The sequence below is a fragment of the Rhinatrema bivittatum genome, chromosome 3 (genome assembly GCF_901001135.1).
Source record: "Rhinatrema bivittatum chromosome 3, aRhiBiv1.1, whole genome shotgun sequence".
Classification (NCBI taxonomy): domain Eukaryota; kingdom Metazoa; phylum Chordata; class Amphibia; order Gymnophiona; family Rhinatrematidae; genus Rhinatrema; species Rhinatrema bivittatum.
In genome coordinates, this window is record NC_042617.1 from 284983463 (window position 1) to 285011077 (window position 27615).

General features: G+C 44.6%; 1 long non-coding RNA gene across 1 annotated transcript in view; it reads right to left on the minus strand.

The window, feature by feature from the left end:
- LOC115087542 overlaps window positions 1-27615 on the minus strand; it is a 50086-nt gene that overhangs the window by 11668 nt on the left and 10803 nt on the right. Inside the window, exon 2 of the long non-coding RNA XR_003855537.1 lies at window positions 12861-12949. This is a non-coding gene — a long non-coding RNA (uncharacterized LOC115087542). The remainder of the gene's footprint in view (window positions 1-12860; window positions 12950-27615) is intronic.

A 27615-nucleotide genomic window follows, 5' to 3' on the forward strand; every position in this document is an offset into this window, starting at 1 on the left:
TCTTTTTACCGTGGGCCCTCATTTAAATACTGAATGCACAGGAGAGTGGCCTATGCGCGCGCCGGAAGAGCCGGGCGCTCGCCCACTCTCCCACGACTTTTACTGAATCGGCCTGTTAGTTTGTTCTGGCTTTCAGTTTGGTTCTTAGGCATCAGGGATCCTCTGTGCTTATTTCAGGCTTTTTTGAATTATATTGCTGTTTTTGTCTGTAACCTAGACTGGTAGTAGATTTCCTAATGTTGCTCTTAAGTCTAACACCTTTGAACCTCGTATTATGACCTCTTGTTCTAGACCTTCCCTTTTCACTTTATGGGCCTGATTTTAAAAAGCATTTATTCGAATAAAATTGAGTTTTACTCTAGAAAATGCACATTATTTGAGTAAGTGGACTTTTGAAAATTGCTACAATAAATGCCATTGAATTGTCCACAGGATTTACTCACTTAAGTGCACTTTACTCAAGTACATGACTTTTGAAAATTGGTACAATAGTAATCTACATTTGTGCGCATGACTCCTTTGAAAATTACCTCCTTTATGTATACATTTGAGGCATTTGAACGTTTCTGTCATGTCATAGATTTTAGTCTGTAGTTCTGAAGTAAAGAGTTTGGGTGAGATCACAGACACTGTACAGCCAAATGAAAGCTCATATCTCTGCAGTAGTGAAAGGATGCTTCCTTCAGTTGAGACGTGTTAGGCCATTAAGACCTTTTTTTCTCTCAAAATGATTTGCCTGTATTGGCTTATGCTCTGATTCTATTACAACATATCTATTATAATTCTCTTTTGATAGGATTTCCTTGAAAAAATTCAAAATTCTGCTGCCTGTTCTCATGTCAGCAAACGGCACAGAGATTATATAACTCCTATTCTTTAGAATTTGCACTGGCTTCCACTAAAATTTAGGTCCCAATTTAGATTACTGACTTCAGTTTTTACAGTTTTAAGTGACATAAACCCGGGTTACTTGACATTTAATGTGAGTCATCCTCTTTATTTGTCATCACTAGGTTCATAGGCTAATCTGTTGAAAATCTCAGCTCGTAAAGAAATTAAAAGAGAATACTTGGAAATAAGCTTTTTCTCTAGTGGGTCCTGCATTATGGAATGCTCGCCCCCCCTTGATCTGTCTCTTATGTATGACCTGCCTTGCTTTGCAAAGTTTTGACGTTTTTCTTTTTTTTTTTATTTTTTTGTAGCTGCTTTTGGAAGGACCTAAATAGCTGCTTCCTCCTTTATTTTATGTTTCAATGAGATTTATTTAATGGTTTTATATTCTTTTACAGATATTTTTAATTTTTAGTGTGAATTAAAGATACATATATATATTTAGGATTTTTTTGGTTGCTCTCCCCTGGACTGCCTGCCGCAAATCTGTCTAAATCCTTTTTGGAAATATGGCCTTGAGAAATGGACACACTATTCCAGATGAGAACTCACCCATGACCTGTACAGAGGTGTAGAGTCTCTATTAAAAGAGCATTCCAATTAACTAAGTTACAGTTACAGGGTTTGGACGCGTGTTTTAAATGTGCTAGCTTTACCCCTTATACAGTAAGGGGTAATAGTGCATCGAAAATGTGCGTCCAACCCCCCGAAACTAATAGCTCCCACAACAGATACAAAAACTTAGATTGTAAGCCCTCTGGGGATAGAGAAATATCTACAGTACCTGAATGTAAACCGGTGTGATATCTCGATTGAGATCGAATGTCGGTATATAAAAATAATAAATTAAAAAAAAAATAAAAATAAACATGCAAATGCATGTTGATGGCCCTATTAGTTATTCCCGCATATTTTACTTTCAGAAATTAACGCCTATCCAAAGGCAGGTGCTAATTTCTGCCGGCATTAGGGAAGTGTACAGAAAAGCATTAAAAACTTTTCTGTACACCCTCCGACTTAATATCATAGCGATATTAAGTCGGAGGCCCCAAAATTTAAAAAAGTCAAAAATTAAAAAAAAAAAAATTTAAATCAGCCGGCAGCCCGCGGGTGGGAAGACGGACGCTCAATTTAGCCGGCATCCATTTTCCAAACTTGTGGCTGTCAGCGGGCTCAAGAACTGACACCGGAAAAATTGAGCATTGGCTGTCAAACCCGCTGACAGCCGCCGCTCCTGTCAAAAAGGAGGCGCTAGGGACGTGCTAATGTCCCTAGCGCCTCCTTTTTACCGCGGGCCCTAAGTTGCATCTTCTTCCCCTCTGAATCGCGTGCACAGGAGAGTGGCCTGTGCGCGCGCCAGGAGAGAGGGCGCTCGCCTGCTCTCCCTCGACTTTTACTGACTCGGCCTGTAAGTGGGTACAGAGCAGAAGTAGGTATAGTGGGGTTCTAGCTTTCCCATGTGAGAAAATTTAATGGCGGAGTCCTTGCCTATAAAAACCCAAGGCATCACTTTATAGGTGTGAATTTTGAGTTGCTCCTTTTCGGAGGAAGCAGGCTTTCATGCTTGCTCCTCGCTTTTGTTCTGTTTTGAGAAGATGACCTTTGGGTTTCTTGGAAAGAAATTTGGGGCATGGACTAGAAGAAAAGGTGCCATTTTCCCATTTTTAAAATTTGGGTTTTTAACTCTTTTTGTTCTGAAGAGAAGTTCCATGCACTCTTCTTTCCTCATTTTGGGTTACCTTTTGGAAACTGGCTTATTTTTACCTTATGCCTGAGTTCCCAAGGGCCCGGGCATGCTCATTCATTCCTGGGAGGAGGAAAAGCTGGACTTCAGAGAAGACCAGTGACACCCGTCTGGTGTTAACCACTATGTTATCACCTGGATAGTGAAGGCAGACATTTGGGCTGTGAAGTAAGAAGTACCTTCTAATCATCTGAAGAAAGGTATGCCTTGTGGGACTTTGAAGTGTATCAACTGCATTGAATTAGAGAAACTTGAATCCTGAAATTTGGAAAGGAACTTCTAAATTACCTTTACAATTGGCCAAAGATCAGGAATGGATTAAAACAGCATTTCGCTGTGGCTGCAGTTCTGGTGTGCCGTGAAATTTTCTTCCAATTGATAGCCAGCACCGTGGCAGTCTTCAGGTTATCTTTCCCCTACAACAGCTGGCCTGCAGGATATCCTCCCAGCAGTAGGGGGAGTCAGCGAGCAGTGCGTATCTGCTGCTGCTGCTTCTGCTTTCTCCTTGCTGGCTCTCTACAATTAAAACTGCATGAGGCACTGTAGGCTCGCAAATCCTCTGGTCCTGTGCAATTCCGACTGTAGAGGGGAAACAGGCAGAGGAGGAAGAATCAGCAGCAGGAAAGTGCGCCGGTGAGGACTGTCAGTACCAGGCCATGGGGGAGAAGGGACAAGCTGAATGTGCTAGGAAGCTGGGGAGATGAGGGAGAGGGAAAGGGAAGGTGATGGGGGGGGAGGGAAGGAAAGAGAAAGTGCTGATGCTGAGTGGGGGAGACGGTAAGAAAGGGAAAGTGATGGTGATGATGCCAGCGGAGGGCAGTGGAGGGAAAGGGAAGGTGAGGATGATGCCACAGGGGTGGAGGAAGAGGGGCAGAGACTGGGGAAGGTGATGATGAAAAGGATGGCGTGGGAGAGAGATGGGAAGGCAGTGATGCCAGGGGTAGAGGGAGAGGACAGGGAGGGAAAGAGAAAGTGATGATGCCAAGTGGTGGAGGGAGAGGGAAGGGAAGAGTAGTTGATGATGCTGGAGAGGAGGTGGGGAGAGAAGGAAGGTGATGATCCTGGGAGGGAAGAGGGAAGGCAGGAGAAAGTAATGATGCCAGGGGTGGTGTGTTGCGTTCGTCGGTCGCAAACGGCTGCGACCTCTCTGCCTTACCTCTTTTTCTCTTCCTTCACTCTCCTTGGGCAATATGGCTGCCTCCGGTGCCGAGTGCCGAGGGTTTCGGCGTTTCTAAACTAGCATGGGCGTCTCAATCCACCATGCTCACTCCCATCGCCTCCTAGGGCGCGAGTGCGCACATCTCTTACACGCTAATATACGTCATGGCGGGAACTTAGGGGGCGGCCCCACCGCATCATATCAGTACCTCCGGGTATAACAAGCCTCCGCTTCCGCTACCAACTTGAGTTAGCAAGGACTTCGGTTTAGCTACTCTGACCGCTCTAAGCAGCATGCTTAGATGACTCTATCACTCCAAGTGTCTCGCTCCTGTAGAAGCTCTAGACACCCACTCCTCAGGGGTCTCTCGCTTCCAACTACCCTTCGGGGTCCTCACTAACTAAGACAACCACTCCTCGGGGGTCTTTCTCTCTCTCTACATTTCAGGATATCGGACTATCGGGTACTCACCATTCGAGGGCCTACCAGCCATTATATCCTTCACCACGGACCTTCGGTCCCACCATTCTACCATCAGGAAGACGCCTTCATTCCATGAGTACCTCTATGATCTGGTGCTCCAGCTCCACCCACCAGCCACGGTGTTACCCGCACTGCGGGCTCCCGCCTATCGTGAACATCTGGGTGAGACTACACTTCTGAGCCTGTTGAATGTACTGGCACTTTTGTGGATCAGTGCCTTACCTTCCTGCTTTTCACCATCTATCTACAGCAGTACAATAAAGCCTCTATCCATACTGTGTCTGCTATCTGAGTTCAGCCTATCGCAGTGGTTCCCCACAGGGCCCCTCCCGGTGGGCGGAGTCATCTCCACTGTGACCAAGGGTCCAGAATGCCACAAACGCAACAGATTGCTAACTCCATGGACTCGGCTCAGCTCCGCAGCCCTGCAGGCCAGTCCTGGCCTAGCCCAACAGATCACGGAACAACAAGAGTCTTTGGAGAGCCTAGCTACTGCCTTCAATCAGTTACATGCTCAACTGAACTCTCAGCTCCTTCTGTGAAGGAATTGCTGTCACCAGTGGTAACCCTTAAGACCACTGTACCTTTATTCACACCTACTCGCTTAACGGGTTGAAGCCAAGATGTGCAGAGGGTTTGTTAATCAATGCAGCATGCATTTTTCATTACAGCCTACCCTCTTTCCCACTGAAGCTTCAAAGACCACCTAACATCCTGTCATTCCTAGAAGGATGGAGCCCTGGCCTGGGCTTCACCGTTATGGAATGTGAAGATCCTATCCTGCATGACATACCAGGATTTCTAAAACTTTTTAAGTCTGTGTTTGATGACCCGGCTCGCCAGACCATCACTGGATCTGCCTTGCTCAACCTTCAACAAGGTAACAAGCCACGTACAGACTTTCCTATTGAATTTAAGACTCTAGCATCTGAACTACATTGGGACACTGGATGCTTACGTGCCATATTCATGGAGGGTGTCAACTCTCGCCTAAAGGACAAATTAGTGGCTTGTGATTTGCCTGATACCCTTGAGTCCCCTGATGGAACTGGCAGGGAGAACTGACTACCGTATCCGCGATCGTACTCAGGAGGCTAAGAGTCCACGAACGTCTACAGTGGGGGGCCAACCATCCTAAACCTGTGCCTGTTTGCTTCCAGCTTACTGTCTGCACCCCTAGAGGAGGAAGAGCCTATTCAACTAGGTCGAAGCCATTTGACCTCTCAGGAGAAACGTTATCGCAAGCACATGGGGTTGTGCATGTACTGTGGCCAATCGGGTCACGCCGCCCAAATCTGTCCCATTTGTCTGGGAAACTGACAGGCCCTGGGATCTGCAGGAGGACGTCTCCTCATGGGCCTCACCTCTCTTACTCCTCCATTATCATTACCTGTATCTCTGCTTTGTGGAGGTCTCAAATTTCAAACTCTCGCTCTTATTGACTCCGGTGCCGGAGGTAATTTTTTTCTGAAGCGCTCTTGGTTTGACTTCTACAGATTCCTACTACACCAATAGCTAAGCTTCTGCTATTGTCATCTATCCATGGAGAACCACTTCCTGGAGAGTTTCATGAACCACCCAGGCCATCAGCCTGCACACTGTAGCTGTACACTCAGAATCTATTTCTTTTTTAGTATTGGAAAAGCCATTGCATCTGGTGGTATTGGGGCTGCCGTGGTTTCAAGACCATATGCCACAGTTTAATTGGGCTACCTTGGAACTGTCCCGATGGGGACCCAGACTGTCATGGTCGGTGTCTGCTGAAGTTTCACCGCTCATCTGCATGCCCACTACCCCATCATTACCTGGCTTACCTTCACAATAGCCTCCTTCCAGGATGTTTTCTCAAAGCAAGTAGCTGATGTTCTTCCACCACACAGAGAGTTCGACTGTGCCATAAATCTGAAGCCAATTCAGAAAACTCCCAAAGGAAGAGTTTACCCTCTTTCAGTAGCTGAGACTAAAGCTATGTCCTACCTACATACAAGAAAATCTACAAAGGGATTATCAGACCTTCCAAATCACCTGCTGGTGCAGGCTTCTTTTTCATAGGGTAAAAAAGATGGCACCCTTACACCCCTGCATCGACTACAGGGGTCTGAATGAGATTACCATCAAGGACAGGTACCCCCTGCCCTTAATATCAGAAACTGTTTGATAGGCTCCAAGGAGCCCAAAATATTCTCCAAATTAGACCTAAAAGGAAGCTTACAAGTTGGTGGCGTATTCAAGAAGGAGACGAATGGAAGACTTGCTTTTAACACCCGTGATGGACACTTTGAATACCTCGTCATGCCCTTCGGTTTAAGTAATGCACATGCAGTCTTTCAAATTATGATGAACGACATCTTACGGGATTTACTGTATCAATGCGTAGTAGTAGTATATCTCAATGATATACTGATCTTTTCTCAAGATCTGCAAAGGTCATCAGGAGGATGTTAAGAAAGTCCTAAGACACCTGCGTGAGTACCACCTTTACGCAAAGCTTGAGAAGTGCGAATTTCACAAAGAAGCTGTACCCTTCCTGGGATACATTGTTCTAAGAATGGTTTTCAAATGGACCCAAGAAACTTGAGAATATCCGGGACTGGCCTCAACCCACAGGCCTGAAGGCATTGCGATGCTTCTTGGGATTCACCAATTACTACTGATCCTTTATTAAAAACTACTCATCATTGACAGTCCCTCTAATGTTATGACCAAGAAGGGAGCCAACCCTGCCAATTGGTCTCCTGAAGCCATCTCAGCCTTCCTGATGCTCAAAGAGGCTTTTCAAAAAGAAGCCGTTGTCTCTGCCCACCCTGACCCACCGTCCTTTTATCATGGACGGTTTACGTATCCGATGTTGGTGTGGGGACGTTATTAAGTCAATACAGCCGAATCCAATGTGCTCCATCCTTCTTTTCTAGATGATTCTCGCCTGCTGAGAGAAATTATGGGATAGGAGACAAGGAAGCTTCTCGCAATCAAGCTGGCTTTTGAAGAGTGGCGTCCTTGGCTAGAAGGCGCACAACAACCAAATAGTGGTATACACTGATCACAATCTAGAGTACCTTCGACATGCTCAATGACTCACCACCGTCAAGCCAGATGGTCTCTGTTTTTCAACAGATTCGACTTCCTTCTGAAAGTACTGTCCAGAAAGAACACTTGGGCTGATGCCTTATCCTTCTCACCTCAGGATGTGCCGGATGAACCCCGTCATATCTTCGATCCTGAAAGAGTGGTCCTTTGCAGTCATCCACACTGGGGTACCTGCCAGGAAGATGGTAGTGGCCAGAAGTTTAAGAAAAAAACTGTTGAAGTGGGCACACGATTCCCATCTGGCAGGCCATCCAGGACAGGGTCGTACCCTAGCTACGTTGCAAAGATACTATTGGTGGCCAACCTTGAAGAAGGATGTACAAGCGTACGTGGGTTCCTGCTCTGTCTGTGCCAAGCAAAAGCCACCACAGGCATCCGTGGGGCCTATTACAGCCTCTACCATCACCGGATGAACCATGGACCCATATCGCTACCGATTTCATAGTGGACCTGCCATCATCCGGCAGCAATAACACCATATTGGTTACGGTCGATCATTTCTCTAAAATGGCACACTTTGTAGCATTTGAAATTTACTAAGATAATGGCTCACTTCCTCAAATTAATACTAAAACATAAATTCAAAGACTTGAGGAAAACTGCAAACTAGCAGATTTTATGTTTACCAATACTTATTATAAGATACTTTCAAAAAACCAACAGAGAGTGGTATCAGAATAAGTAGTGCTTCCAATCTCATGGGCTCTTGCCCTTACAGGGCTGCAGCCCCTCTCCTGTATGAGCACTGTTTGATCACGTCACTTACCACTTCCCATATGGTATTTTTTATTTTATTTTTTATGGTTGCATTTTTTCACTTTAATTCTGTTTTACTTGCAAAAACCTCCCATTTAAAATTCCCCGTTTAAGACAATGACAATGTTTCGGCGCTCTCCTTGCGCCTGCTTCAGGGGCACTTAACTACTCTCCTACAAAGAAAGAACAATTTTAATGATCCTTTTCTTAATCCTTTTCTTAATCCTTTCTTAATTCTTAATAAATTGTAAGTCCCGTTGCGTTAGTCACATAAAAATTAAATTGAATTAAGAAAAGGATCATTAAAATGTTCTTTCTTTGTAGGAGAGTAGTTAAGTGCCCCTGAAGCAGGCGCAAGGAGAGCGCCGAAACATTGTCCAATTGTCTTAAACGGGGAATTTTAAATGGGAGGTTTTTGCACAGTAAAACAGAATTAAAGTGAAAAAATGCAACCATAAAAAATAACAAAATAAAAAATACCATATGGGAAGTGGTAAGTGACGTGATCAAACAGTGCTCATACAGGAGAGGGGCTGCAGCCCTGTAAGGGCAAGAGCCCATGAGATTGGAAAGCATTACTTATTCTGATACCACTCTCTGTTGGTTTTTTTGAAAGTATCTTATAATAAGTATTGGTAAACATAAAATCTGCTAGTTTGCAGTTTTCCTCAAGTCTTTGAATTTACACTTTGTAGCATTACCAGGATTACCCTCTGCTACTGAGTTAGCAAAACTCTTCATTAAACACATCTTCTGTCTTCATGGGATGCCCAAACATATCCTATCCGACAGGGGAGTGCAATTTACTGCAAAGTTTTGAAGAGCATTATGTCAAAAAGTTGACATTGCCTTGGACTTAACCTCTGCCTACCATCCTCAGTCTAACAATCAGACTGAGAGGATGAATAGAACGCTGATGTGATGAACAATTTCTGCAATCTTACGTCAACTCTAGACAGAATGACTGGGCTGAATTACTGCCTTGGGCAGAATTTGCCATCGATTGACATCCTGCTTCTTCAACGGGGTCTTCCCCTTTCCAGCTTGTCTACGGGAGACAACCATTACCTCCACTGTCAATTCCATTGTCAGTAGCCTCTCTTGCTGCCCAGGCTACCGCAGCAGAATTATCCCAAATTTGTAGGCAAGACGAAGGAGCTTCTCTTCAAAGCAGGACAAAAGGCAAAGAGAACCTATGATGCACATCATCAAAAAGCACCCCAGTTTCAGCCTGGAGACAAGGTTGGTTAAGCACCAAGTACCTTCGACTTAAGCTTCCTTCTGCAAAATTTGCACCTCACTTTGTGGGACCTTTCGCCATCCTCCGGCGATTAGGAAATCTAACATACAGTCTAAAATTACCCTCCGTCAATGAAGATACACAATGCGTTTCATGTATCTCTACTAAAGCCAGTGGATACTCTCCGAGTTCTCCAGGAAAGACCCAGAGCCCTACCAGTCCTGGATACAGAAGATGACATTGAATATGCCGTAGATGACATCCTCGATGTACGTAAAAGAGGCAAGACATGGGAGTATCTCATCTCATGGGAGAACTATGGCCCAGAGGAAAACTCCTGGGAACCACTGGTCAATATTACAGACAAAGAGATGGTACATCAATTCCACCTGGCACACCCACGCAAGCCCAGACCACCTGGAAGAGGTCTTGGAGGGGGCCCTTTGAAGGGGAGTACTGTTTGGTTCCGTCGGTCGCAGACAGCTGCGACCACTCTGCCTTACCTCTTTTTCTCCTCCTTCACTCTCCTTGGGCAAGATGGCTGCCTCACAGTGCGGAATGCCGAGGGTCTCGGCGTTTTCAAATTAGCATGGGCATCCCAGTTCGCCATGCTCACTCCCTTGGACTCCTAGGGCACGAGCGCGCACATCTCTTATGCTCTAATACATGTCATGGCGGAGGGAACCTTCGAGGGCAGCCCCCACAGCATGACGTCAGTAGTACCTATGGTATAACAAGCCTCCTCTTCCGCTAGCACCTTGAGTTAGCAAGGACTTCGGTTTTAGCTACTTTGATCCGCTCTAAGCAGCATGCTTAGACGCCACTATCACTCCAAGGGGCTCGCTCCTGTAGAAGCTCTAGACACCCACTCCTCGGATGGTCTCCTCGCTTTCAACTACCCTTCGGGGTCCTCACTAACTAAGACAACCACTCCTCGGGAGTCTTTCTCTCTACATTTCAGGATATCCGACTATCGGGTACTCACTCCTCGAGGGCCTACCAGCCATTATATCCTGCACCACGGACCCTTCGGTCCCACCATTCTACCATCAGGAAGACGCCTTCATTCCATGAGTACCTCTATGATCTGGTGCTCCAGCTCCACCCACCAGCCACGGTGTTACCCGCACTGCGGGCTCCCGCCTATCGTGAACATCTGGGTGAGACTACACTTCTGAGCCTGTTGAATGTACTGGCACTTTGTGGATCAGTGCCTTACCTTCCTGCTTTCACCATCTATCTACAGCAGTCACAATAAAGCCTCTATCCATACTGTGTCTGCTATCTAAGTTCAGCCTATCACAGTGGTTTCCCCACGGGGCCCCTCCCCCATGGGCAGAGTCATCTCCCACTGCGACCAAGGGGTCTACAATGCCACAAACACAACATGGTGGAATAGAAGGTGATGACTGCAGCAGAGATGGAGGTAGAAGGAAGGGAAGGGGAGAGATGGTGATGATGTGAGGAGGCGGGCGATGTGAATGAAGAGAGGAAAAGGCGATGGAGGGCAGTAAGTGAAAGGAAGGTGATGATGCCAGGGGATGGATGTGTTGGGGTGAGGGAAGAAAAGAGAGAGTGATGATGCCAGGGGAGGGATAGGGAAGGTAATGATTGGGCCATAATGAAGTAAGCCCCTATACCATGTGTGTCATAACTCAAAAACGGTTAAGCACCACTGGATTAAAAGATGCATTGAGCATTACAATTTATTACAATTTATTGAAGAGCGAAACATGTAAATGGATTGGACTGCATGAAGACTTGTAAATATTTTCATTATTTCTTCAAACAGTTGTCAGAAAAGTTAAGTTGGAAACCCTAATTCACTTCCAGTGTGTGATTATTATAGCTGGATACAAAGACTGTCTTAACAATGTTAGGGCCTTGGAGAGAAGTTTCTCCCCTCCAACAGGAAATCTTGGAACTCAGAGAGAGTGGGGCTTTAGCAAGTATTTAGGAAGTTTGGATATCTTAAGCCCGTGAACTTGAGGGTGGCCCTTGGACTCCCCAGTAAGGACCTCAGCCCCAGGGGTTCAGAGGCACTATCACTTCCATTTTTCTACTGGTTATTTATTTATTTATTTTTATTTATTTAGAGTTTTTATATACCGGCAATCATGAAACATATCTTGCTGGTTTACATAGAATGGGGGTGCAATAAAATACATAGAACTTAAGAACATAGAACTAGAACTGTGGTGACAGAAGGTACAGTTACATTTAACAAAGGTGGCCAAACTTGGAGTAGGAAAAATAAGAAAAGAGGATAGAAATGGTTAAACAATATACAATTTAAATGTAGTATACAAAATAAATGTTATAAACAAACGACAAGGTGATTTAGGAGTTATTGGATTGTGTCATTGAGTTGTGTCCGGAAAGGCTTGCTTGAATAACCAAGTCTTAAGTTTTTTCCTAAAATTTGGGGAGGCAGGGCTCCTGTCTGAGGTCTGTAGGAATGGAATTCCACAGTAGAGGGCCAGCTGTGGATGGGGTGGCACGATCTCTTACGGTGATGTGTTTGGTCGTTTTCGCTGGGGGACAACCAGGAGGGAACCTCTATATGCATCTCTGGTAGGTCTAGTGGAATTATGTACTTGGAGAGGGAATTGGAGATCGAGAGTGGTGAGTTGATGTATCGTTTTATAGGTGATAGTTAAGGCTTTATACATGATGCGGAAGTATACGGGTAACCAATGAAGCTCTTTCAGGATGGGTGAAATGTGGTCTCTTTTCCTTGCGCCTGTCAGAATACGGGCAGCTGGTTATGCTTTTGTCTGTCCCTATGCATTCTTCCTGGTATCCCTCTGGCTCTTGCCACTGCCTTGTTGCACTCTTTCAGTAGAGATTGTTACACACTAGAATTTCAGCTTCCCCTCTCCACATCATGCATTGCTCCCTTGGATTTCTGCTCCCCAAATGACTCTACACTTTTTTTTTTTTTTTTATATTGCAATTTAGCTGCAAAGCACCCAGTCACACCTTGAATTTTCTCAGATCGCTCCTCACTTTGTGCATTTCATTAGGAATATCTCCTCTGTTGGAGATCTTAGCATTATTTGCAAAAAAGCAAGCCTCTCCAAGAAAATCCCCTCCGAGGCCACACCATGCATGAAAATACTGAACCTGAACTATTCCCAGGACCGATCTGTGAGGCACCCCATTGATAATCCCTCTTTCCTCAGAACTGACAATGATCTGCCTCCAGGATTTAAGTTTACAATCTTAAGGCAACCCGATGGCTCCAGGTTATTGGGGGAAGAGGAGCGGTGGGGAACAAGCTGAGCCAGTCCTGGTTTGACTCCGTTACATCTATGGACTTTACAGTTGCAGTTTTGCTATGTGAAGCAGGATCATAGTTCCACGGGGAAACCAGAAGGGGCTCAGCCTGTGCTGGTGACATGGAACTATCTGGGTATTTCTACAATAACATCCTTTGACAGTTGTCTGTTCTGTCTAGGAGGAGGCATTTGGAAACATGAAAATGGGGGAACGCATACCTTAGTTCCGGGTTGAAGAGTGCTTGTCTCAGCAGGTAGAAGGTGGCACTGCCTATTCCCAGTCCTGTGAAGCTGATAAGCGGGATAAGCTGCAAGGGGTTAAAAAAAAAAAAGAGACATATATATACATATATATATATATATACATACTTATCAGGTGTATCTGACAACTGTCCTCCATAGTTTAACAGGGAAAAAAAATGAATGGCAGAATGATTAGACAAAGCCTGGTGCAGCCGCTGGGTGCTGGTCCAACTACTGAGAGACTGAAGGGGGGGCTGGAAAGGGAAGGAATTATTTGGTGTTAAATAAAGAATTGGAATCTGACTAAAAATCATCTATTTCTGTCTTTTCTTTCTCCTTCATTCTCTCTCTTACTGTCTTTTTCTCACCCCCTTCTATTTTTTTTTTTTTTGTTTTTTGTTTATGGACTCTAGAGGTCCATATTCAGCCATTGTGTGGCTCGGCTAGTTAGCCGGATAAACTTATCAGGCTAACGTAGCTTATATAATCAGCAGCACCGCTGCACCGCTGAATATATCCAGCTGTCTTAAAATCAGCTGGATAAGTTGAACCAGCTAACTTTAGGACAGATGCATGGGCTGACCAGAGTTAGCCGGCTAATTTATCCAGAAAACTCAGCTACTCCCAGTTACGCCCCCGGAACATCCCTAACTTATCCATCCAAATTTTAACTGGATTAAAAATTATCTGGCTAGAATTTTATACGGATATATGCCGAAATACTCATTTAGCCAGATAACTTCTATGTTGTCTGGCCAAATGCTTTTGAATATGGACCTTCCTGTTCCAGTTTCCCTAGGGAAAAAAAACAGGAGCTTCAAATCTATAAGGATGTGCATTCGTTTAAAATGAAATAATCAGTGTCAATCATTTCATTTAGTTGGAACCCACGAAACAAGCCAAAATTTAGTTATTTTTTTTTAGTTTCATGTTGGTAAGCACAGGGTCGGTAACTTTTAAATAGGTGGGCGTGTGCACATGTGCACGCATTTACTGGCTTGCGTCCAGAGACGCGCCCGTTCTATAACATACGCACATGAATGCATGCGTGTTATAAAATAGGATGGACGTACCTACATGTGTGCGCAATTTTAAATGTTCGTAAGTGGGGGGAATTTTTCCAAGAGCCGCACCGACACCATAGGTTATTTTCCCAGTTCATTCCCAGTTCGCCAGGTAAGGGATAGGACTTCCTAACCCTCTCTAGTTCCTTCTCCCCTGTTAGTCCCAACCCTTAAAACCCCCGATGATCTTCCTATTTTTTTTTTTAGCACTTACACACCATCCATAGCAGTAGTAAAGTTAAGCGGCCGGGGACCCCGGCACGCACATCTTTTGACCTTTCCTCGACATGTCCACTCCCCGCCTAGACCATGCACAAGCTCCACACCCTTTTAGAAATTTTTGGCTTGTGTGAGCAACGGGAGATATGCGCACCCTCGGGAGGCTTTTAAACTCCACTTGGAGCACACTGGCCCAACTTGTGTGCACGTCTCCCAGATTAGGTGTGCGCACTAACCACAAAATTCAGGAAAAATGAAAAAAAAAACCCAAAGACACATTTTAAAAATGAAAATAAGCAAAAAATGATATGAAATGAAAATGACAAAAAAAACCCCACTTCACACCAGGCTCGTTTCAGCTTGTCTCTAATGACTTGAAGTTTTCTGAGACCCCTGCCGTCTCCTTTGATCATTTATTTATTTATTTAAAAGTATTTCTATACCGTCTTTATAAACGATGTTTAGTCAAAATGGTTTACATAATTGGATAAAATAAACATAAACAAAAAGAATAAAAATTAAGAAAATTAAATTAAAAAAGAACATAAAAATTATAAAAAGATAAGGTTACAAAAATATAATCAATACAAAATAATAATTATTTAAAATAATAATTAGTTAATATAAAACAAATCAATATGTAATAACATTGTGCCAAATTATTTGAGGGTATGGAAAAAGAAAGATGTATTATTGGTAGGGTGATATATGGAATGCAGTTTGAAACAGGTATGTTTTAAAGGATTTTTTGAAATGGATATGGATCTTAGGGAGTCTGGTAACGTGTTCCATAGAATGGGACCTATGACTGAGAATGCTCTTTTCTGGTGATGTCAAGACGGGCCTGTCGTGGTGATGGAATGTCTAGAAGGTTTTATCCAGTGATCTTAAATGCCTGGCTGGTTTGTATATTCGAAGAATAGAGCATAGAGTGACAGAGTTGGGAGTGTAGATGAGAGAGTGTATAATGGATAGAATTTTGAATTGTATTCTGTATTTAAATGGTAACAGTGTAAGGATTGAAGTATCGGGAGTGATCTGATTTTTTATTGAAGAGTTTGTTAGAATACGCGCTGCTGCATTTTGGATCAGTTGGAGTGAGTGAAGTGTGTTTTTCTGGAAGATCTATATATAAAGAATTGCAGTAATCAAGCCCGGAAAAGATGAGTGATTGAAGGATAGTCCGAAAGTCATGGAAGAAAAGTAGAGGACGGAGCCGTTTTAAGAGTTGAAGCTTGTAGAATGAGTCCTGGTAATCATGGATATATGCTGCTTTAGTGAGAGGTCTGAATTGATGGTTATACCTAAGTTTTTTTGCAGATTTGGAAATGGGAATAGTAGTTCCATTGAATATAAGTTGGGGTGGGGGGGCCTATAGATGAGTCAGTAATTGATGAGAGGTGGACTATTTCTGGTTTTTTTGGATTTAGTTTCAATCGATTATGGGAGAGCCAAGTGTCTATAGTTGTGAGATATAAGGATACTAAGGATAATGTATGGGTCCAAGAGGTGTTGTATGGTACCATAAACTGTATGTCGTCAGCGTAGATTTTAAATTGTATGTTTAATGAAGCTAGAATACGGCAAAGAGGTAACAGATAAATATTAAAAAGAATAGGATCCAAACCAGGGATCATTTATGCATCTGCAACAGGGGCGGATTGGCCTATCGGGGGATCGGGAATTCCCCGGTGGGCCGATCGCTCCAGTCACGTGGTCTGCCATGCATGGCCGAGACAGAGCCGCGCTTGGCAGACCACATCACGTGTCCTGGGCTGGCCTGGGCGGCCAATACTCGGGCCGGTCCGACATCGTGAGTCCGCCGCTGATCTGCATGGTCTGTGGCTATAAACCACACGGGTAGTTCCCCTTTGAAAACTGCATAGCAAGGTCCTTGGATCCGAAGCACTGGCAGATTTTGCACTTAATTTTTTTTTTCCCCACAACATACAAAATTTGCTGGAAACAACCATGGAAACAGGGAGGGCAATACTGAAAGGCATGGATGCGGGTGAAGCTAGCGCGCCTTTGTCTGCGTAACCGGTGCCTTTGAACAACTGCTTCCAACTGCGCGCGCGCCCGCACTTTCCTTGCATCCGTTAAGAGCTCACGCGCAAAATGCACGCGCCCATCCAGAGAGGCGTTTCCGGGGGGGATGGCGGTGACAGGATTTACTTCAGCTAGCACATTCGTTAATTCTGCTCCTACCCCCCCAAAAAAAAACCCCCTCAATCTGGCTCACAGTAAGGCAAATTGTAAAAGCCCTATGCGCGCCAAAGTCGGGAAATTACGTGCAGCAGCTGGGCCAGCGCGTGCTGTGTGGATGTTAAAATGCGCACGTACGCATGCACAAGATTTTTTTTTTTTGCAAAAAAGAGGCTGGGCGTGGTCTGGGCAAAGGCATGGGCATTTCTAGATTTCTCAATGAAACCTGCGTGTAAGTATTTATGTGCACAAGCAGGTGCCAGTGTCCCCTGCCGCGGATCTTGATTTCTGCTATGGATGGTATATAAGTCCTGAAACAAAGACAAATTAAAGAGGTTTGCGGAGTTTTAAGGGCTGAGGTTAACAGGGTAAAAGGGAAGGTCTGGTTATCTAGGGAGTTAGGAAGTCCTATTCTTTACCTGCGTGAACTGGGAACGAACTGGGGAAACTGGTAATTGTGTCGGTGCGCGTCTACTAAAATCCCATCCACTTACGCGAGAGGTGGCATTTGTGCGCATATGCGTGCGTCTGTATAAAATTGTGCGCACATGTACATGCGTACAGCCTGTTTTATACCCTGCGCACATATACACGCTTATGTTATAAAACGGCCACGTCCATTGGCGTGAGCCAGCATACGCGCGTATATGTGCGCCCACGCGTCTGTTTCAAATTTACCTTCCCCCGTGCACTGGTGAAGCCTGGGTTTACTTTTAGCAATTATCCAAACAGGCCAGGGCTTTTCAATAGTGCCCACATAGGTTTATTTTTTTTTTTTTCCCTACAATAACCCCTCTCCCCAGTGTTGGGTTTTTTTTTTTTAATTTTCTGTCTTACAGCGTCAGTTCCAATCTGTGCAGAATTTGCAATGCAATATATTTTCCTGGCATGTGTATATATTTTTTCTTGTATCATCTTTTTCATTTTTCAGGCTGCTTTCCTTTCTTATTTGACACCTTTGACCCTCCTGCTCCCCCCGCCACCCCCCTCCCCCCACCTTGTGGAATCTTCCCGAAACACAAAAAAATCTTCAACGCCAATTCTCTGTCTCCTTCTTGCAGCATATTTCCTTTAAAGTCATGTTATACCCTTTTCTTTTCTTTTCATTCCTTTCTTTCCTTACAAGTAGTTTCATTTCCCTTGTTTCTGAAGACTCCTGGCTTCCCCCACCCCAAACAAGACCAATTCCTTAGCCCAATCCCTTGTGCTCTGCCCTCAATCTGAGTTTGTGCACGGCCTGTCGACCTCTCTATAAATGATGATGACCTGCGCTGTGCGGTGCCCGGGCAGCCCGCCTCGCGTAATGAAGCACTGCCACCAGCTCCTTACTGCGCTTAGTAAAATAACAGGCAGTGCACCTTCCTCCCGCTCTGTTTCCAGGAGGGAAAAAAAACCAGATTAATGAAAGGGAAAGAGAAATGTGTCTTCATACAAGGAACTCTAGGGCTGCATGAAAGAGAGAGAGACACACACACTCACTTCCACCCCGTAACCCCCAAGATCTCTTTATAGCCCAGTTAAAAAGAAAAGTAGAAGACACTTTTTTTTCTCTGGAGATGCTAAATGTAAAAAAAAAAAGAAAAAAGTAAAAGTCCACACTTTTTTTTTTAACTTTTTTTTATTTCTACACATGAAAAACCAAATGCAAAGATTTCAATGTCCATTCATACACCAACTATAAGACAGTGGGAACACTGAGAGGAGAGGATCACCTTGCTGGTGGCTGAAAGGAATCAGTAAGTTTTGCTTGGGACAGTGTCTTTTTAAAAGTATTGGGGCAAAGTTAACTATTTGGGAATATTATTTAGTGTGTTTTGTGCCTTTAATAGTCAGAAAGGCAGTGAATAAACAAGTTAGACTGTTTGTATTTTTAGTCAGTCAATAAGGTAGCAGTAGGTAGTGGTGTTTATTTTTAAAAGTCTGCAGAACTGAGTGTTCTCCAGACTTTTAAAGAACTGAGTGTTTGTATTTAATACTAACTGAGTGCTTGGAATTGAAAAAAAAAAAAACCACCAAAAAAAAAAAAATACCCAACCCATAAAGTAGCCAGAAGCTAGAAATAAGCTAGGAGCAGTGTATAGTATACCTAAGTAAAAAAAAATTGAATAGTTCAGCTCAGTTACTCACCTTGGAAAGGTGTTGAGGTAGTGTGATTGGTTTGAATAGGGACCAACATTTGTTAATCAAGAGAGCAGTGAGTCACTCAGGCTGACTAACTGAAGTTAGACTGTTTGTATTTCCCAATCCTTCCACCCACCCTAGCTCATCCCTTAATTTATAGGCAGGGTGCACTTTCACCAAAAAAAAAAAAAAAACCATCAACAAAAACTTTATGAGAATTCGATCAGACCCTGGGTAGGGCCACTACCAGACACATAATGAATTCACTAATACATTTAAAGGACATTAGACACATTCCTACTCCCATAGCAACCTAAAACTTAACTAGGAACTGTCAAAATTGAGATGAAGGCAGCAGTCCAGCAGCAAGAGGGGGGCTTCCCAGTCTTTTGCATCGAGTGTCACATGTATGATTTTTTACCCACCGGTGAGAAGTTATACATGTGCATGCGATGCAAAGAGCTCCTGGCTCTCAGAGAACAAGTCCGATCTCTGGAGGCTAGAGTGGCAGACCTGGAGGAGCTGAGGCAGACAGAGAGGTATATAGATGAGACCTTCAGGGACATAGTACCGTCAAGTCCCAACTTCAGACTGGCAGCCCTGGTGCTGCCTTGGAGGAAGAAAGGTCTCATGAGGGAGAGCACCAATCAAGTGCCGCAGGAAAGGCTCCTGTAGCAAGGACCTGCTCTCCAGGTGATGCATTGTCCTTTCGCACTGAGGATATCTCCCCAAGGCATACTGCCCAGGAGGGAAGGGTTAGGTCGGCCGTCATAGTTGGTGATTCAATTATTAGGAATGTAGATAGCGGGGTGGCTGGTGGGCGTGAGGATCGCCTGGTAACAGGCCTACCTGGTGCGAAGGTGGCGGACCTCACGCGTCACTTAGGATTTTAGACAGTGCCTGGGGAGGAGCCGGTTTGTCGTGGTACATGTGGGCACCAACGACATAGGAAAATGTGGGAGGGAGGTTCTGGAAGCCAAATTTAAGCTCTTAGGTAGAAAGCTTAAATCCAGAACCTCCAGAGTAGCATTCTCTGAAATGCTCCCTGTTCCACACGCAGGTCACCAGAGGCAGGCAGAGCTCCGGAGTCTCAATGCGTGGATGAGACGATGGTGTAAGGAAAAGGGATTCAGTTTTGTTAGGAACTGGGGAACCTTTTGGGGAAGGGGGAGTCTCTTCCAAAGGGAAGGGCTCCACCTTAACCAGGGTGGAACCAGACTGCTGGCGCTAACCTTTAAAAAGGAGATAGAGCAGCTCTTAAACTAGAACAAAGGGGAAAGCCGACAGTCGCTCAGCAGCGCATGGTTCGGAGAGAGGTATCTTTAAAGGATACTAATGATGCATTAGGAATTAGGGCATCCCCACAAGTGAGGTTCCAATAATTAGAAAAGTAGTCCAAGTGCCTGTACTAAAAAACTCACCTGAGCTAAAAAATTCTAACTTATCCCTATCAATTAAAAAGGCAGAATGAAAATACAAACAAAAAACAAAACTTTGAAATGTTTGTATGCTAATGCCAGAAGTCTAAGAAGTAAGATGGGGAGAATTAGAATGTCTAGCAGTAAATGATGACATAGACTTAATTGGCATCTCAGAGACATGGTGGACAGAGGATAACCAATGGGACAGGTGCTATACTGGGGTACAAATTATATCGCAATGACAGAGAGGAGCACTCGGGAGGAGGTGTGGCACTTTATGTCCGGGATGCATAGAGTCCAACAGGGATAAACATCCTGCATGAGACTAAATACAAAATTGAATCTTTATGGGTAGAAATCCCTTGTGGTGTCGGGGGAAGACTATAGTGATAGGGGTATACTACCGTCCCACCTGGTCACGGATGGTGCTGAGACGGACCAGTGAAATGCTAGAGGAAATTAGGGGAAGCTAACCAAATTGGTAGTGCAGTAATAATGGGAGACTTCATTACCTAATAATGGGAGACTTCAGTATCCCGGGGGAGACTTCCTCCCCGGGATACATGGGTCGGAGGGAGCAGAGATGGATTTTTACCCTTGATACTGTTCCCCCAAAGGACTCAATAAAGATATTGAGTGGCGACCTGTTTTACTGAGGGGAGCTATCTGTTTGTTTTATCCGGGTCCAATTGGGTCTCGCCGAGAGGGTTAGCTTTCGCGCCTTTTTCTGGTTTTAAATGGCTGTCATTTGGTGAGGGGTGCTTGCGCCCAGGTGATTACTCCTACAGGTATGTGTTTTCATGTTCAATGTTTACCGTAGACCATTATTTTTCCACTTCTTATGCACTTACTTGTATTGCAGATTGATATTGTTACCTTGGTCCTCCCGAGGCAGCAGTCGCAAACACGGGACCGTGTCGGGGGACTTAAGAAATATTGTTATTATTGATGGAGTTGCCACAAGAATATTTGATATCAGAACTTTCTGAAATAAACAGAACTGTTTGAAGTTCCCAGTGGAAGAGAGATTTGTCTTGCACCAGTGTGTCTGAAGACTTCAATTACCCCAATATTGACTGGGTAAATGTATCATCGGGTCACGCTAGAGAGATAACGTTCCTGGATGGAATAAATTATAGCTTTATGGAGCAATTGGTTCAGGAACCGACGAGAGAGGGAGCAATTTTAGATCTAATTCTCAGTGGAGCACAGGACTTGGTGAGAGAGGTAACGGTGGTGGGGCTGCCTGGCAATAGTGATCATAATATGATCAAATTTGATTTAATGACTGGAAGAGGAACAGTGTGCAAATCCAAGGCTCTCGTGCTAAACTTTCAAAAGGGAAACTTTGATAAAATGAGAAAAATTGTTAGAAAAAAACTGAAAGGAGCAGCTACAAAAGTAAAAATGTCCAAGAGGCGTGGTCATTGTAATACCATTCTAGAAGCACAGGTCCAGATGTATTCCACACATTAAGAAGGTGGAAAGAAGGCAAAACGATTACCGGCATGGTTTAAAAGGGGAGGTGAAAGAAGCTATTTTAGCCAAAAGATCTTCATTCAAAAATTGGAAGAAGGATCCAACAGAAGAAAATAGGATAAAGCATAAACATTGGCAAGTTAAATGTAAGACATTGATAAGACAGGCTAAGAGAGAATTTGAAAAGAAGTTGGCTGTAGAGGCAAAAACTCACAGTAAAACTTTTTAAAATATATCCGAAGCAGAAAGCCTGTGAGGGAGTCAGTTGGACCGTTAGATGATCGAGGGGTTAAAGGGGCACTTAGAGAAGATAAGGCCATCGCGGAAAGATTAAATGATTTATTTGCTTCAGTGTTTACTGAAGAGGATGTTGAGGAGGTACCCGTAATGGAGAAGGTTTCATGGGTAATGATTCAGATGGACTGAATCAAATCACGGTGAACCTAGAAGATGTGGTAGGCCTGATTGACAAACTGAAGAGTAGTAAATCACCCGGACCGGATGGTATACACCTCAGAGTTCTGAAGGAACTAAAAAATGAAATTTCAGACCTATTAGTAAAAATTTGTAACTTATCATTAAAATCATCCATTGTACCTGAAGACTGGAGGATAGCAAATGTAACCCCAATATTTAAAAAGGGCTCCAGGGGCGATCCGGGAAACTACAGACCGGTTAGCCTGACTTCAGTGCCAGGAAAAATAGTGGAAAGTGTTCTAAACATCAAAATCACAGAACATATAGAAAGACATGATTTAATGGGACACAGTCAACATGGATTTACCCAAGGGAAGTCTTGCCTAACAAATCTGCTTTATTTTTTTGAAGGGGTTAATAAACATGTGGATAAAGGTGAACCGGTAGATGGTAGTGTATTTGGATTTTCAGAAGGCGTTTGACAAAGTCCCTCATGAGAGGCTTCTAGGAAAAGTAAAAAAGTCATGGGATAGGTGGCGATGTCCTTTCATGGATTGCAAACTGGCTAAAAGACAGGAAACAGAGAGTTAGGATTAAATGGACAATTTTTCTCAGTGGAAGGGAGTGGACAGTGATGAGTGCCTCAGGGATCGTTATTGGGACCCTTACTTTTCAATATATTTATAAATGATCTGGAAAGAAATACGACGTCGTGAGATAATCAAATTTTGCAGATGACACAAAATGGTTCAGAATAGTTAAATCACAAGCAGATTGTGATAAATTGCAGGAAGACCTTGTAAGTCTGGAAAATTGGGCATCCAAATGGCAGAATGAAATTTAATGTGGATAAGTGCAAGGTGATGCATATAGGGAAAAAATAACCCATGCTATAATTACACATATGTTGGGTTCCATATTAGGTGCTACAACCCAAGAAAGAGATCTAGGTGTCCATATGCGATAACACATTGAAATCGTCAGTTCAGTGTTGCTGCGGCAGTCAAAAAAGCAAACAGAATGTTGGGAATTATTAGAAAGCGAATGGTGAATAAAACGGAAAATGTCATAATGCCTCTGTATCGCTCAATGGTGAGACCGCACCTTGATAACTGTGTACAATTCTGGTCGCCGCAATCTCAAAAGAGACATAATTGCGATGGAGAAGGTACAGAGAAGGGCTACCAAAAATGATAAGGGGAATGGAACAACTCCCTATGAGGAAAGACTAAAGAGGTTAGGACTTTTCAACTTGGAGAAGAGACAACTGAGGGGGGATATGATAGAGGTGTTTAAAATCATGAGAGGTCTAGAACGGGTAGATGGGAATCGGTTATTTACTCTTTTGGATAGTAGAAAGACTAGGGGGGCGCTCCATGAAGTTAGCATGGGGCACATTTAAAACTAATCGGAGAAAGTTCTTTTTTACTCAACGCACAATTAAACTCTGGAATTTGTTTGCCAGAGGATGTGGTTAGTGCAGTTAGTATAGCTGTGTTTAAAAAAGGATTGGATAAGTTTCTTGGAGGAGAAGTCCATTACCTGCTATTAAGTTTCACATTGGGGCGGATTTTAAGAGCCCTGCTCGCCTAAATCCGCCCAAAACCGGGCGGATTTAGGCGAGCAGGGCCCTGCGCGCCCGGTGAGCCTATTTTACATAGGCCTACCGGCGCGCGCAGAGCCCTGGGACTCGCGTAAGTCCGGGGTTTTCGGAGGGGGCATGTCGGGGGCGGGGCCAAGCGCCGCGCCGTTTTTGGGGCGTGTCGGCAGCGTTTTGGGGGGCGGGCCCGGGCGTGGTTACGGCCCGGGCGGTCCGGGGGCGTGGGCCGCGCCCTCCGTACCCGCCCCCAGGTCGCGTCCCGGCGCGCTAGGGGCCCGCTGGCGCGCGGGGATTTACGTCTCCCTCCGGGATGCGTAAATCCCCCGACAAAGGTAAGGGGGGGTTTAGACAGGGCCGGGGGGGTGGGTTAGGTAGAGGGAAGGGAGGGGAAGGTGAGGGGAGGGCGTTAGAGGATTCCCTCCAAGGCCGCTCCGATTTCGGAGCGGCCTTGGAGGGAACTGGGATAGGCTGCGCGGCTCGGCGCACGCCGGCTATACGTAATCGATAGCCTTGCGCGCGCCGATCCAGGATTTTAGCGGATACGCGCGACTATGCGCGTATCTACTAAAATCCCGCGTACTTTTGCTTGCGCCTGATGCGCCAGCAAAAGTACACGAACGCGCCGTGTTTGAAAATCTACTTAGAGAATAGCCACTGCCATTAGCAATGGTAACATGGAATAGACTTAGTTTTTGGGTACTTGCCAGGTTCTTATGGCCTGGATTGGCGACTGTTGGAAACAGGATGCTGGGCTTGAGGGACCCTTGGTCTGACCCAGTATGGCATTTTCTTATATTCTTATGTTCTTAGACTACGGTAACAAAAGGAACCTAGACAAATCAGAAAGTACAAGCTAGAGAGGCATTGCACAGCGACGCATTTCCCTACAGTCACTCCTCTTCCCCAGTGCATCAGGAGCGCAGGGGTAGCGGCGCCACCCCCTCCCCCATCTCTTTTGCTCTCTGGCGGGAGCAGCGATGTGAGTTCCCGCTTCACTTTCCCGCTCTCCGGCAGCGGCATCCACTCCTGACCTGCCGTGTGTCCGGCTGCGCCGGCAGATAGGCGGACACATCTTGCTCAGGGGTCTCTGGCTGTAGCAGAACATGGGAATCCGTTTGTCATGTCAACCACCGCTTGTCCAATATGAATACCTAACATGCTCTCCAGGCCCAATAGCGTGCGCAAACTGAATTATATTCTTCGATGTCCCCTCAAAAAGTTCGAATGCAAGTTTCTTAATAGCTGGCAGTCAGTCTTCCCATCACACGTCGTCCCAGAAGGACGCCCGTGAGGAGTAGATTTACAGAAAAAAAAAAAAAAAAAAAGCTATGGTGAGTCTTGCTACACGAAAGCTTTTTTTGCTCAAAAGATTTTAGGTGCATCATTTTTTTCCCATTAAATATTTTTCCTCCTAGAAGCTGTTGGAAGTTAATTTCTTGAGCAAAAAGTGTGCCATTGCAAAATCCGGCGGGCAAAGCAACTTGAAATGTGCATCTAGCCTCTAGCATGACAGGAAGGAAAGTAAAGCGGGGCAGCTGGTGTGTGTGCTAATTGTTGCACTCTGAGGTGACAAACTCCTCATATAGCATACTTTATAGTTTGCAAGTTTCCCATTACAAGAACTGCAGCAGCATGTTCTTGTAATGGGAGCTGTGAGAAGCGAAATGTTTCTGGGATAGGATTTCCTGTACTGTGATTTGCAATCGGGCCCGGACGTTAAGCATAAGCTGCCGCCTAGGGCGCCAGATTTTGAAGGTGCCAAAGAGGAGCCTGCTCCCGTTTGCTTTGGGGAAGTGTGCCAGTAGAGCGTTAAAGGGATGCCTCTGGGGCTCTCTGCCTTTTGGCGTCAAAACCTTAAATCTGGCCGAGTGAAATCGCCTGCCCTTCTACTATTCCTCCCCAGCTGCCTTCCTAACCACTCACTAATACCTCCACAGATATTTGCCCATGTGTCCACTGGGGGCTTTATAGAGAGGATAGGGGTAAGTTCTCCATCAAGGTAAGAGACGGAACAATTGCAGCTGACTGCAGTGACACAACAGGAAGAAGTATCTTACTGTGAGGGTGGCTGAGCACTGGGACAAGTTAACCCCCCAGGAGCAGGGGGTGAGGGACTGGATGACCTCTTAATGAGACTGTCATTTCCAGCCTTATTTATGATTTCAGTCTATTTTTCTGATTCTGTGTCCAGGGGGGTCCCTCTGTGGGCTGTGACAGCTTTCATTGCACTTCCTCAAGAATTTTCTAGAGAATATGTCACACACGAGCTTTGCAGATAACATTGGGTCTCTTCTCCAGGCGCGCTGTTTTAAAAAGATGTGCAAGCAAATGGACTGACCTTAGAGACCCATCCTTTACCCTCCCTCCCCTCTGGTCTTCATCTTTTCTCATGTGTAAGAGGCAAGGCAGAGAGGAGTCACACAACACACAAACAGGGCCGATACTGTAAAAAGTGTGGGAGAGCCGGCACTCCGCGTTGAGCGCCCGCTCTCCCGACATGCGCCCAGGCAACTCTTCTGGCTGCGCGATTCTCTATTTAAATGAAGTGGTGCACTAATCAGGAGGCGCTAGGGACAATAGTGAGTCCCTAGCACCTCCTTAATAGCGGCAGAGGTGGCTGTCAGTGGGTCTGACAACCAACGCTCAATTTTTCCGGCATCGATTTTCAAACCCGCTGTCAGCCATGGGTTAGGAAAATGAATGCCGGTAAAATTGAGCGTCCGTTTTTCTAGCCTGCTGACCAGCGGGCAGATTAAAAATTTTTTTTTTCATATTTGGTTCCTCCGACTTAATGTCGCTAGGATATTAAGTTGAAGGGGGTGTACAGAAAAGCAGTCTTTTCTGCTTTTCTGTACATTTTTCCGGGTTGCTTAGATTTTAATGCCTGCCCTTGGCCGCACATTTTACTTTCATTATCCTGGGCGACTAACTAATTGGCTCATCAACATGCATTTGCATGTGATGAGTGCTATTAGTTTTCGGCCTGAAAGACTTCTAGAATACTGATTTTGTTAAAATTGGAGAAGGGGCACCTTAAGGAAATGCTGTCAGGATGGTAAAATATCTGTGATGTAGAACAGTGGGCTAAACTAAAGAGAGCTACAGTAAGGACTACACAGCTTGGTGTAAAGCAATGGCGTGGCCAGAATTGGTTTTTTGGAGGGGCCCAAGGTTAACATGGGTGGGCAGTAGCAATACAAGTCTGAACCCTACTTGTTGTACTCTTATCATAAATAATGCCTAAGCGAGTACCCGACAATGGATGCCTAAATAGCTTTCACCATCAGTCGTACATCATGAGTGATGCACCACTCAATTATTTCAAAGACTTCCCAACACTAAACCATAAACACACTTATGGAAACAATTCAGTTATATTTAAAGGTGTCTCAAGAAACAATACCCCACAACTGAATTTAACGTTGACCAGACACAGTTGTATTATAAAGGCAATCATCTCAAGACACATGATGATATCCTGCAGAGTATTCTGAAACTCCACCTGGTGTCATCACAAAAGAATTATTATAATTTAGCATATATCCTTCAGCTCCAAACAGAATAGCATTACTTCTTTTTTAAATTCTAATACTAATAAGAAGAATACAAATTTCAAAACTGCTGACAAATAGAGCATCCAATAATTTAAAACTCATACACATTTTTAAAATTTTCCCAAGCACCAATATAATATTTCAAACAGCTCACACCAAATGACACCCAACAATTAAAACTAATAAGGATTAGTAAATTCCCCTGCTGTCCATACCTGGGAACTCTCTCAGGCTCACATACATGCTCCCTGACTCAGGATTCTCTTTCAGGCTCACAAATATGCACATGCACACACACACACATGCTCCCTCTCACGCTCACACATGCTCACTGCTGTACAAGCAGCAAAACACTGCACGGAGTGGCAGTAGCCACAGAGGCATTCACGGAGTGGGATGCCAGTGGCCAGTGGTTGGTGTTCCACCTTCACGGAGCGGAAGGATGGAGGCCTGCCATCTCCATATTTAAAAAAAAAAACAAAACAAAAAAAACAGGGGTGGGCAAGAGTATGTATAATTAACAAAGAGTTCATAAGCTATAGGTACTACCAATTATTAGGCTTATTCAATATTTGTTGATAGATAATGTGGCTTTCAATGCTTCACTTTCAATACATATCCAACATAGCTCTCTGCTTCAACAGCAGGGTA